The sequence below is a fragment of the Apodemus sylvaticus genome, chromosome 2 (assembly GCF_947179515.1).
Source record: "Apodemus sylvaticus chromosome 2, mApoSyl1.1, whole genome shotgun sequence".
NCBI lineage: Eukaryota > Metazoa > Chordata > Mammalia > Rodentia > Muridae > Apodemus > Apodemus sylvaticus.
Genome location: NC_067473.1, coordinates 100,190,737 through 100,203,976, shown reverse-complemented (window position 1 = coordinate 100,203,976; position 13,240 = coordinate 100,190,737). Strand labels below are relative to the sequence as shown.

At 38.9% G+C, this 13,240-nt stretch overlaps 1 long non-coding RNA gene and 1 gene segment (V, D, J or C); one reads left to right on the top strand and one right to left on the bottom strand.

The window, feature by feature from the left end:
- The window catches only part of LOC127677136 (Ig kappa chain V-III region MOPC 321-like), a 198,845-nt gene that overhangs the window by 141,254 nt on the left and 44,351 nt on the right, over positions 1–13,240 (bottom strand).
- The window catches only part of LOC127677183 (uncharacterized), a 110,315-nt gene that overhangs the window by 81,108 nt on the left and 15,967 nt on the right, over positions 1–13,240 (top strand). Inside the window, exon 3 of one of the 2 annotated variants that reach the window (XR_007976505.1) lies at positions 8,149–8,247. The exons of the other annotated variant lie outside the window; for it this stretch is intronic. This is a non-coding gene — a long non-coding RNA (uncharacterized LOC127677183). Of the gene's footprint in view, positions 1–8,148; positions 8,248–13,240 lie in introns of those variants that run through there. 2 annotated transcript variants of the gene reach the window in all.

Below are 13,240 nucleotides of genomic sequence, written 5' to 3'. Positions count from 1 at the left end.
CTCCTCAATGGATGGATCAGGAAAACAGAAACTAAACAGGGACACAGTGAAACTTATTGAAGCTTTGGGCCAATTGGATTTAACAGCTATATATAGAACATTTCATCTTAAAGCAAAAGAATATACCTTTTTTTCCAGCACCTAATGATACATTCTCCAAAATCAACCATATTGGTCACAAGACACACCTCAACAAATATAAGAAAATCAAACTAATCCCATGCCTCCTATCAGATCACTATGGAGTAAGAATGGTCTTCAATAGCAACAAAAACAAAAGAAAGCCCACATATCCATGGAAACTGAACAATACTCAATGATACCTTGGTCAAGGAAGAAATAAAGAAAGAAATCAAAGACTTTTTAGAATTTAATGAAAATGAAGGCAAAACATACTCAAATTTATGGGACACAATGAAAGCAGGGCTGAGGTATACAGCCCTGAGTGTCTCCAAAAAGAAAATGGAGAGTGCATACACTACCAGCTTAAAGGCAAACCTGAAAGCCCTGGAACAAAAAGAAGCTAATTCACTCAGGAGGAGTAGAAGACAGGATATCATCGAAATCAGGGCTGAAATCAATCAAGTAGAAATAAAAAGAAATACAAATAATCAACAAAACCCGGAGCTGGTTCTTTGAGAAAATCAACAAGATAGATAAACCGTTAGCCCGACTAACCAAAGGGCACAGAGACAGTATCCAAATTAACAAAATTAGAAATGAAAAGGGTGATATAACAACAGAAATGGAGGAAATTCAAAAAAATCATCAGATCCTACTACAAAAGCCTATACTCAACGCAAGTGGAAATTTTTGGAGGAAATGGACAATTTCCTATACAGATACCAAATACTAAAATTAAATCAGGATCAGATAGATCATCTAAATAGTCCTCTAACACCTAAAGCAGTAGAAGTGGGCATTGAAATCTACCAACAAAAAAAGCACAGGTTTTAGTGCAGAATTCTATCAGACATTCAAACAAAACCTAACACCAATACTCTTCAAACTATTCCACAAGATAGAAAGAGAAGGAACACTACCTAACTTTTTCTATGAAGCCACAATTACGCTGATACTAAAACCATACAAAGATCCAACAAAGAAAGAGAACTTCAGACCAATTTCCCTAATGAGTATCGATGCAAAAATACTCAATAAAATTCTTGCCAACCGAATCCACGAACACATCAAAACGATCATTCACCATGATCAAGTAGGCTTCATCCCAGGGATGCAGGGATGGTTCAATATACAGAAATCCATCAATGTAATCCACTACATAAACAAACTCAAAGAAAAAAACCACATGGTCATTTCATTATATGCTGAAAAAGCATTTGACAAAATTCAGCAGCCTTACATGCTAAAAGTCTAGGAAAGAACAGGAATTCAAGGCCTATACCTAAATATAGTAAAAGCAATATACAGCAAACTGGTAGCAAACATCAAACTAAATGGAGAGAAACTTGAAGCAATCTCACTAAACTCAGGGACTAGACAAGGCTGCCCCTTCTCTCCATATCTTTTCAATATAGTTCTTGAAGTCCTAGCTAGAGCAATTAGACAAAAAAGGGATACAAATTGGAAAGGAAGAAATCAAACTATCACTATTTGCAGATGATATGAAAGTATACTTATGTGACCCAAAAAACTCCACCAGAGAATTCCCACAGCTGATAAACAACTTCAGCAAAGTGCCTTGTCATAAAATCAACTCAAGCAAATGAGTAGCCTTCCTATGCTCAAAGGATAAGCAGGCCAAGAAAGAAATTAGAGAAATGATTCCTTTCACAATAGCCTCAAACAATATAAAGTATCTTGGTGGGTCTCTAACCAAACAGGTGAAAGATCTGTATGACAAGAACTTCTCTGAAAAAGGAAATTGAAGAAGACCTCAGAAAATAGAAAAATCTTCCATGCTTGTGGATTGGCAGGATTAATATGGTAAGAATGGCCATCTTGCCAAAAGCAATATACAGATTCAATGTAATCCCCATCAAAATCCAAACTCAGTTCTTTATAGAGTTGGAAAGAGAAATTCTCAGTTTCATCTGGAATAACAAAAAACCCAGGATAGCTAAAGCTGTCCTCAACAGTAAAAGAACTTCTGGGGGGAATCAGTATCCCGACCTCAAGCAGTACTACAGGATGATTTTGTTAAAAACTGCATCTTATTGTTACAGTGACAGGCAGGTAGATTAAGGGAGTAGAATTGAAGACCTAGAAATGAACCCACACACCTATGATCACTTGATCTTCAACAAAGGATCTGAAGCCATCCAGTGGAAAAAAGATATCCTTTTCAACAAATGGTGCTGGTTCAATTGGAGGTCAGCATGCAGAAGAATGCAAAGTGACTCATTCTTATCTCCTGTGGTATTCATTCTTATCTCCTTGTGTTAAGCTCAAGTCTAAATGGAGCAGGGACCTCCACATAAAACAGACACACTGAAACTAATAGAAAAGAAACCGGGGAAGACCCTTGAGGACATGGGCACAGGGGAAAAGTTTCTGAACAGAACATTGATAGCTTATGATCTAATATCAAGAACTGACAAATGGGACCTCATAAAATTACAGTTTCTGTAAGGCAAAGGACACCGTCAATCAGACAAAAACAAAAACAAAAACAAAAACAAAAACAAACAAACAAAAAAAAACGGCAATCAACAAATTGGGAAAAGATCTTCACCAACCCTACATCCGACAGGGGGCTAATATTCAAGATATGTCACGCCCGCCCTCGCCAGCAAAGAGTTTCTTCCTTCTTATAGTTTATTCGGGAAACCTTGAATTAAGCTTATTTCTTCTTTTGGAGGCCCGGGGCTCTCTCCCAACCTGACCTTATATAGCCTACTCAGCCCTGTCTGCCAAGGGAGATAGCCAGCCGTTTCCTCATTGGTGAACTAAGTGAGTTCTTCATTAGCATGTAAGTGTGATTAGGAATACAGCACACTGCGTATGTAGTAAAGTAATTTACTACCAGGGAGCTGCATGTGGCCAGCGCCATTTTATAATAGAGATGAACAAAAGGTGGCTTACTACAAAGATATACAAAGAACTCAAGAAGGTAGACTCCAGAGAGCCCAATAACCTTATTAAAAATGGGGTACAGATTTGTCCTCTTGATGGTGTCCTTTGCCTTACAGAAACTTTGTAATTTTATGAGGTCCCATTTGTCAATTCTTGCTCTTAGAGCATACGCTATTGGTGTTCTGTTCAGAAACTTTCTCCCTGTACCGATGTCCTCAATGGTCTTCCCCAGTTTTTTTTCTATTAGCTTCAGAGTGTCTGGCTTTATGTGGAGGTCCTTGATCCATTTAGATTTGAGCTTAGTACAAGGAGACAAGGATGGATCAATTCGCATTCTTCTGCATGCTGACCTCCAGTTGAACCAGCACCATTTGTTGAAAAGGCTATCTTTTTTCCATTGGATGTTTTCAGCCTCTTTGTCGAGGATCAAGTGGCCATAGGTGTGTGGGTTCATTTCTGGATCTTCAATCCTGTTCCATTGATCCTCCTGCCTGTCACTGTACCAATACCATGCAGTTTTTAACACTATTGCTCTGTAGTATTGCTTGAGGTCAGGGATACTGATTCCCCCAGATTTCCTTTTGTTGCTGAGAATAGTTTTAGTTATCCTGGGTTTTTTGTTGTTCCAGATGAATTTGATAATTGCTCTTTCTAACTCTGTGAAGAATTGAGTTGGGATTTTGATGGGTATTGCATTGAATCTGTATAGTGCTTTAGGCAAAATGGCCATTTTAACTATATTGATTCTGCCGATCCATGAGCATGGGAGGTTTTCCCATTTTTTGAGGTCTTCTTCCATTTCCTTCTTCAGAGTCTTGAAGTTCTTGTCATACAGATCTTTCACATGTTTGGTAAGAGTCACCCCAAGATACTTTATACTGTTTGTGGCTATTGTGAAGGGGGTCATTTCCCTAATTTCTTTCTCAGCCTGCTTATCCTTTGAGTATAGGAAGGCCACTGATTTGCTTGAGTTGACTTTATAACCTGCCACTTTGCTGAAGTTGTTTATCAGCTGTAGGAGCTCTCTAGTGGAGTTCTAGAGGACAAATCGGCAACCAACAAATTGGGAAAAGATCTTCACCAATCCTACATCAGATAGAGGGCTAATATCCAATATATATAAAGAACTCAAGAAGTTAGACTCCAGAAAACCAAACAACCCTATTAAAAAATGGGGTACAGAGTTAAACAAAGAATTCTCACCTGAAGAACTTCGGATGGCGGAGAAGCATCTTAAAAAATGCTCAACTTCATTAGTCATTAGGGAAATGCAAATCAAAACAACCCTAAGATTTCATCTTACACCAGTCAGAATGGCTAAGATTAAAAATTCAGGAGACAGCAGGTGTTGGAGAGGGTGTGGAGAAAGAGGAACACTCCTCCACTGCTGGTGGGGTTGCAAATTGGTACAACCACTCTGGAAATCAGTCTGGCGGTTCCTCCGAAAACTGGGCACCTTACTTCCAGAAGATCCTGCTATACCACTCCTGGGCATATACCCAGAAGACTCCCCACCATGTAATAAGGATACATGTTCTACTATGTTCATAGCAGCCCTATTTGTAATTGCCAGATGCTGGAAAGAACCCAGGTATCCCTCAACAGAAGAGTGGATGCAAAAAATGTGGTATATCTACACAATGGAGTACTATTCAGCCATTAGAAACAATGAATTCATGAAATTCTTAGGCAAATGGATGGAGCTAGAGAATATCATACTAAGTGAGGTAACCCAGACTCAAAAGGTGAATCATGGTATGCACTCACTAATAAGTGGATATTAACCTAGAAAACGGGAATACCCAAAACATAATCCACACATCAAATGAGGTACAAGAAGAAAGGAGGAGTGCCCCCTGGTTCTGGAAAGACTCAGTGAAACAGTATTCAGCAAAACCAGAACGGGGAAGTGGGAAGGGGCGGGTGGGAGGACAGGGGAAGAGAAGGGGGTTTGCGGGACTTTCGGGGAGTGGGGGGGCTAGAAAAGGGGAAATCATTTGAAATGTAAATAAATTATATCGAATAAAAAAAAAACAAAAAAAAATGGGGTACAGAGGTAAACAAAGATTTTTCACCAGAAGAATTTCGAAAGGCTGAGAAGCACCTTAAGAAATGTTCAGCATCATTAATTATTAGGGAAATGCAAATCAAAACAACCCTGAAATTTCACCTCACACCAGCCAGAATGGATAAGATTAAAAACTCAGGAGACAGCAGGTGTTGGCGATGATGTGGAAAAAGAGGATCACTCCTCCACTGCTGGTGGGATTGCAAGCTGGTCCAACCACTCTGGAAATCAGTCTGGGGGTTCCTCAGAAAACTTGTCATCACACTTCTGTAGGACCCTGTTATACCACTCCTGGGCATATACCCAGAGGATTCCCTGGCATGCAATAAGGACACATGGTCCTCTATGTTCAAGGCAGCCTTATTTATAATAGCCAGTAGGTGGAAAGGACACAGATGTCCCTCGAAGGAGGAATGGGTAGAGAAAATGTGGTATATTTACACAATGGAATATTACTCAGCAATTAACAACAATGAATTCATGAAATTTTTGGCAAATGGTTGGAACTGGAAAATACCATCCTAAGTGAGGTAACCCAAACACAAAAGAATACACATGGAATGCAGTCACTGATAAATGGATATTAATTAGCCCAGAAGCTCTGAATACTCAAGACCCAATTAACATAACAAATGATTTCCATGAAGAAGGAAGGAGAGGGCCCTAGTCTTGGAAAGTCTTGATGCAGCATTGTAGGGGAGTACCAGGAAAGATAAATGAGAGGGGGGTGATTGGGGAATGGGCAGAGGAAAGAGGGCTTTTGGGACTTTTATGGAGGAGGGAACTGGGAAAGGGGAAAGCATTTGTAATGTAAACAAAATATAGAAAATAAAAAAATAATTTGCTAAAAAAATAGGAGCAGGAAGACATTGAACGCAAATATAGAAGCTGTTAAAAATGAATATTTGATGGCGACAAAAGGATATATCAATAAATCTGAAACTAAAAATTTGAGAATGGACACCGAGATCGAGATATTGGAACACAAGCAGGAAAATAGCTGTAGCACAGTCTATGTTTCTCAGTGACTATAGCAGGCTGTTTGGGAGGGCAAGCAAAGAAAAGCAATTCAGGAGACATCAGGTGTTGGCGAGGATGTGGAGAAGGAGGAACACTCCTCCACTGCTGGTGGGGCTGTAAGATGGTACAACCACTTTGGAAATCAGACTGGCAGTTCCTCAGAAAACTGGACATGACACTTCCGGAGGACCCTGCTATACCTCTCCTGGGCATATACCCAAAGGATTCCCCAGCATGCAATAAAGACACATGCTCCATTATGTTCATAGCAGCCTTATTTATAATAGCCAGAAGCTGGAAAGAACCCAGATGCCCCTCAAAGGAGGAGTGGATACAGAAAACGTGGTATATTTACACAATGGAATACTACTCAGCAATCAGAAACAATGAATTCACAAAATTTTTAGGCAAATGGTTTGATCTGGAAAATATCATCCAAAGTGAGGTAACCCAGTCACCAAAGAATATACATGGAATGCAATCTCTGATAAGTGGATATTAATTAGCCCAGAAGCCCTGAATACCCAAGGCACAAATCGCATGACAAATGCCTCCCATGAAGAAGTATGGAGAGGGTCCTGATCCTGGAAAGGATTGATCTAGCATTGGAGGGGAATATGAGGACAGAGAAAAAGGAGGGAGGTGATTGGAGAATGGATGGAGAGAAGAAGGTTTATGGGACATACGGGGAGGGGAGAGCTGGGAAAGGGGAAATCATTTGAAATGTAAACAAAGAATATAGAAAATAAAAATATTATAAAAAAAAACCACTGGGATGGGAATGTAAGCCTGTATTTGAATGATTAACTAACAAGCTTAACTACTCAATGCTCTTTTTAACTTAAATGATGGACAACTATGCTCCTATCAAGTCTTCCATTGTTTCAGGGGAAAAAGGAGTTACTAAATCTAAAGGAGTACCTTAATAAATAGTAGATCAGAGGTAAATAAATGAGTTAGCAGTTCAAAGGTCTTCTTGCTCTTGCAATGGACCGAAGTTTGGTTTTCAGCACCCAGTACATCAACTAGTTCAAAACCTCCTGTATCTCCAGCTCCCTGGGATCTGATGCCCCCTACTGACTGCTATGAGAACTCACACTTGCAGCCCTCTCCCAATGTACACAATTTAAAATAAAAATAAATGATTAAAGGGAAAGAAATAGTACCCCAGTCTGGCACTGTTTCTTACCTTGAACCAGGAAGCATGCTCACAGAAGACTGATGACCTGGGTTTGATTCCCAGACTGGACCTGTTGGAAAGAAAGAACTAACTCCTAACTCCAGCAAGTTGTACGTACACACACTCAAGCATACACTGACACACATACACACACAGACACACACACACACACACACACACACACACACAGACACATAAATACTGACGCACACACACAGAGACACATAAACACTGACACACACACACACACAGTCCCTTTTGTAAATGTCTTTGGTTAACACTATTTCTTAGTGACATAATTTGTATTTATTATCTTTTTTTATTTTCAGAAGTAGAAATAAGAGACAGTAAGTCCTCAGTGACTGAAAAGTCAAAGGAGGATTCTGAGGGTGAGGGAACAGGCAGAGGTGTGGTCAGGGAGTGAGGGGAGAAGAGAAAATTATCCAAAAGTAAATATGTGTTAATATAACTTTAAATGATAAATAATAATTAAACAATCATATATTTTGCTGGGATATAATTAAATTACAAAGCATGAAGAATGGGACAAACATACACATTTGTTTATAAAACATATTTTATTATTTGAGATTTTTTTCCAAACTAGCCTTGAGCTCTGTGTTGAGATGTTAGAGAATAAGGGAGAACTGAGAGACTGACTGAGCCTCAGTGAGCTGCAACCTCTGGAGGTTTTTGTTCAGCCCTGGAGCACTGTGGGTGGAAACTCTTTATCATACTGACAGTAATAGGTTGCAGCATCTTCAGCCTCCACAGGATTGATGGTGAGGGTGAAGTCTGTCCCAGACCCACTGCCATTAAACCTGGCAGGGACCCCAGATGCTAGGTTGGATGCACCATAGATGAGGAGTTTGGGTGGCTGTCCTGGTTTCTGTTGGTACCAGTGCATAAAACTATAGCTAGATGTACTGACACTTTGGCTGGCCCTGCAGGAGATGGTGGCCCTTTGCCCGAGAGACACAGCCAAGGAAGCAGGAGACTGGGTCAGCACAATGTCACCAGTGGATCCTGGAATGATAGACACATTATTATTGTTATATTTGTATGAACACCTACCCAGCAGAGGACCTTGTCATTTAAAAATTTCAAGTATACTGTGACCATCACTATGAGAAACCAGGAAATCAAGGGGAATCAGGAACATTAATGGTAAATATAAATGATCAAGACCCCAGAGGCATGGAGCCTCATGATGGCCACAATTTGCATTTCCCTGATGACTAAAGATGTTGAATATTTCTTTAGGTGGTTCTCAGCTATTCTGTATTCCTCAGTTGAGAATTCTTCATTTAGCTCTGTACCACATTTTTTAATAGGGTTATTTGGGTCTCTGGAGTCTAACTTTTTGAGTTCTCTGTATATATTTTATATTAGCCCTCTATCAAATGTAGGATTGGTAAAGATCTTTTCCTAGTCTGTTGGTTGCTGTTTTGTTGTATCTTAAATGACCCTTCTAAATGCATTTTTTTGAGACAGGATTTCTCTATTCTTGGTTTTCCTGTAGCTCACTCTGTAGACCAGATCTCCCTGTCTCTGCCTCCCAAGAGCTGGGATTAAAGTTGCATACCACCACCACCCAGCTTTTCCTTGCAGTGTACTCTATTAAATGTATTTTTGAGATGTGAGGTGAGGGAGTGAATTGTGGATGCACTATGTAAAGAATGTAAGTTTTTTTTAAAGGACAATTTGAACCCTCAAAATTGTACACACCCAATGAAAGCATTATCTGAGAGGCAATAGAGAAAAATAATTCAATGAATAAAAGTAACATAATTCCTGGCATGCTACTTTATTTTTTTAGATTGTGTTTTAGATCCGTGTGTATGATGTGTCTTTTTATGTCTGTATTTTTTTATTTCTTTATTGAAAAGGGAATTAAAGGAAAGTAGAAACACTTTATGATAAAATTAAAGATTTACACGAAAAATATTTCAGATAAACACGTTAAAATTGACTATTTTCATGGAAAATTAAGGAGTAAAGTGTTAGACATGTAAAACATTGCTAAAATAATGGAAATATGGGATAGAATAATTTTATGAGAGAATTGAAGATTTACATGAAAAATATTTCTGATAAAATTGTAGAAAAATATAGAAAAACATGTTAGAATTGAAGATTATCATGGAAAATTTTATATAGATATAATGGTAGGCATGAAAGTATTCCTAAGTTGATTAAAAGTGGAAATATAAACATTTATGATAAACTTGAAGATTTACATGGAAAAGATTTCTGATAAAACTGTAGAAATATATAGAAAAACATCTTAAAATTAAAGATTATCATGGAAATTATATAGATAAAATGATAGGCATAAAGAGAATTCTAAGTTGATCGAAGGTGGAATTATAAACATTTTCAGATCACATTGAAGATTTACATGGAAAATATTTCTGGTAAAATTCAAGAAATAAATAGACAAACATGTTTTTTGTTTTTTTTTTTTTATGATTTTTTATTTTATTTTATTTTTTTTTGTCTTTTTTTTTATTTGATATAATTTATTTACATTTCAAATGATTTCCCCTTTTCTAGCCCCCCCCCACTCCCTCCCCGAAAGTCCCGTAAGCCCCCTTCTCTTCCCCTGTCCTCCCTCCCACCCCTTCCCAGTTCCCCGTTCTGGTTTTGCCAAATACTGTTTCACTGAGTCTTTCCAGAACCAGGGACCACTCCTGCTTTCTTCTTGTATCTCATTTGATGTGTGGATTATGTTTTGGGTATTCCAGTTTTCTAGGTTAATAACCACTTATTAGTGAGTGCATACCATGATTCACCTTTTGAGTCTGGGTTACCTCACTTAGTATGATGTTCTCTAGCTCCATCCATTTGCCTAAGAATTTCATGAATTCATTGTTTCTAATGGCTGAATAGTACTCCATTGTGTAGATATACCACATTTTTTGTATCCACTCTTCTGTTGAGGGATACCTGGGTTCTTTCCAGCATCTGGCAATTATAAATAGGGCTGCTATGAACATAGTAGAGCATGTATCCTTATTACATGGTGGGGAATCCTCTGGGTATATGCCCAGGAGTGGTATAGCAGGATCTTCTGGAAGTGAGGTGCCCAGTTTTCGGAGGAACTGCCAGACTGCTTTCCAAAGTGGTTGTACCAATTTGCAACCCCACCAGCAGTGGAGGAGTGTTCCTCTTTCTCCGCACCCTCTCCAACACCTGCTGTCTCCTGAATTTTTAATCTTAGCCATTCTGACTGGTGTAAGATGAAATCTTAGGGTTGTTTTGATTTGCATTTCCCTAATGACTAATGAAGTGGAGCATTTTTTAAGATGCTTCTCCGCCATCCGAAGTTCTTCAGGTGAGAATTCTTTGTTTAACTCTGTACCCCATTTTTTAATAGGGTTGTTCGGTTTTCTGGAGTCTAACTTCTTGAGTTCTTTATATATATTGGATATTAGCCCTCTATCTGATGTAGGATTGGTGAAGATCTTTTCCCAATTTGTTGGTTGCCGATCTGTCCTCTTGATGGTGTCCTTTGCCTTACAGAAACTCTGTAACCTTATGAGGTCCCATTTGTCAATTCTTGCTCTTAGAGCATAAGCTATTGGTGTTCTGTTCAGAAACTTTCTCCCTGTACCGATGTCCTCAAGGGTCTTCCCCAGTTTCTTTTCTATTAGCTTCAGAGTGTCTGGCTTTATGTGGAGGTCCTTGATCCATTTGGATTTGAGCTTAGTACAAGGAGACAAGGATGGATCAATTCGCATTCTTCTGCATGCTGACCTCCAGTTGAACCAGCACCATTTGTTGAAAAGGCTATCTTTTTTCCATTGGATGTTTTCAGCCTCTTTGTCGAGGATCAAGTGGCCATAGGTGTGTGGGTTCATTTCTGGATCTTCAATCCTGTTCCATTGATCCTCCTGCCTGTCACTGTACCAATACCATGCAGTTTTTAACACTATTGCTCTGTAGTATTGCTTGAGGTCAGGGATACTGATTCCCCCAGATTTTCTTTTGTTGCTGAGAATAGTTTTAGCTATCCTGGGTTTTTTGTTGTTCCAGATGAATTTGATAATTGCTCTTTCTAACTCTGTGAAGAATTGAGTTGGGATTTTGATGGGTATTGCATTGAATCTGTATAGTGCTTTAGGCAAAATGGCCATTTTAACTATATTGATTCTACCGATCCATGAGCATGGGAGGTTTTCCCATTTTTTGAGGTCTTCTTCCATTTCCTTCTTCAGAGTCTTGAAGTTCTTGCCATACAGATCTTTCGCATGTTTGGTAAGAGTTACCCCAAGATACTTTATACTGTTTGTGGCTATTGTGAAGGGGGTCATTTCCCTAATTTCTTTCTCAGCCTGCTTATCCTTTGAGTATAGGAAGGCCACTGATTTGCTTGAGTTGATTTTGTAACCTGCCACTTTGCTGAAGTTGTTTATCAGCTGTAGGAGCTCTCTAGTGGAGTTCTTTGGGTCACTTAGGTAGACGATCATGTCGTCTGCAAATAATGATAGTTTGACTTCCTCCTTTCCAATTTGTATCCCTTTGACCTCCTTATGTTGTCGAATTGCCCGAGCTAGTACCTCAAGTACAATATTGAAAAGATAAGGAGAAAGGGGGCAGCCTTGTCTGGTCCCTGATTTCAGTGGGATTGCTTCAAGTTTCTCTCCGTTTAGTTTGATGCTGGCTACCGGTTTGCTGTATATTGCTTTTACTATGTTTAGGTATGGGCCTTGAATTCCTGTTCTCTCCAAGACTTTAAGCATGAAAGGATGCTGAATTTTGTCAAATGCTTTTTCAGCATCCAATGAAATGACCATGTGGTTTTGTTCTTTGAGTTTGTTTATGTAGTGGATTGTATTGATGGATTTCCGTATATTGAACCAACCCTGCATTCCCGGGATAAAGCCTACTTGATCATGGTGGATGATCGTTTTGATGTGTTCTTGGATTCGGTTGGCAAGAATTTTGTTGAGTATTTTTGCATCGATGTTCATAAGGGAAATTGGTCTGAAGTTCTCTTTCTTTGTTGGATCTTTGTGTGGCTTTGGTATCAGCGTAATTGTGGCTTCGTAGAAGGAATTGGGTAGTGTTCCTTCTGTTTCTATTTTGTGGAATAGTTTGAAGAGTATTGGTGTTAACTCTTCTTTGAAGGTCTGGTAGAATTCTGCACTGAAACCATCTGGTCCTGTGCTTTTTTTGGTTGGAAGACTTTCTATGACTCCTTCTATTTCTTTAGGCTTTATGGGACTGTTTAGATGGTCTAGTTGGTCCTGATTTAATTTTGGTATTTGGTATCTGTCAAGGAAATTGTCCATTTCCTCCAGATTCTCCAGTTGTGTTGAGTACAGGCTCTTGTAGTAGGATCTGATGATTTTTTGGATTTCCTCAGTTTCCGTTGTTATGTCTCCCTTTTCATTTCTAAGTTTGTTAATTTGGATACTTTCTCTGTGCCCTTTGGTCAGTCTGGCTAAGGGTTTATCTATCTTGTTGATTTTCTCAAAGAACCAGCTCCTAGTTTTGTTGATTTTTTGTATGGTTCTCTTTGTTTCTACTTGATTGATTTCGGCCCTGAGTTTGATGATTTCCTGCCTTCTACTCCTCCTGGGTGAAATAGCTTCTTTTTGTTCTAGGGCTTTCAGGTGTGTCATTAAGTTGGTAATGTATGCTCTCTCCATTTTCTTTTTGGAGGCACTCAGGGCTATGAGTTTTCCTCTTAGCACTGCTTTCATTGTGTCCCATAGATTTGGGTATGTTGTGTTTTCCTTTTCATTGTGTTCTAAAAAGTCTTTAATTTCTTTCTTTATTTCTTCCTTGACCAAGGTGTCATTGAGTAGAGTATTGTTCAATTTCCACGTGTTTGTGGGTTTTTTGTTGTTTCTGTTGCTATTGAAGACCACTTTTATTCCATAGTGGTCAGATAGGAGGCATGGGATTAGTTCTATCTTTTTATATTT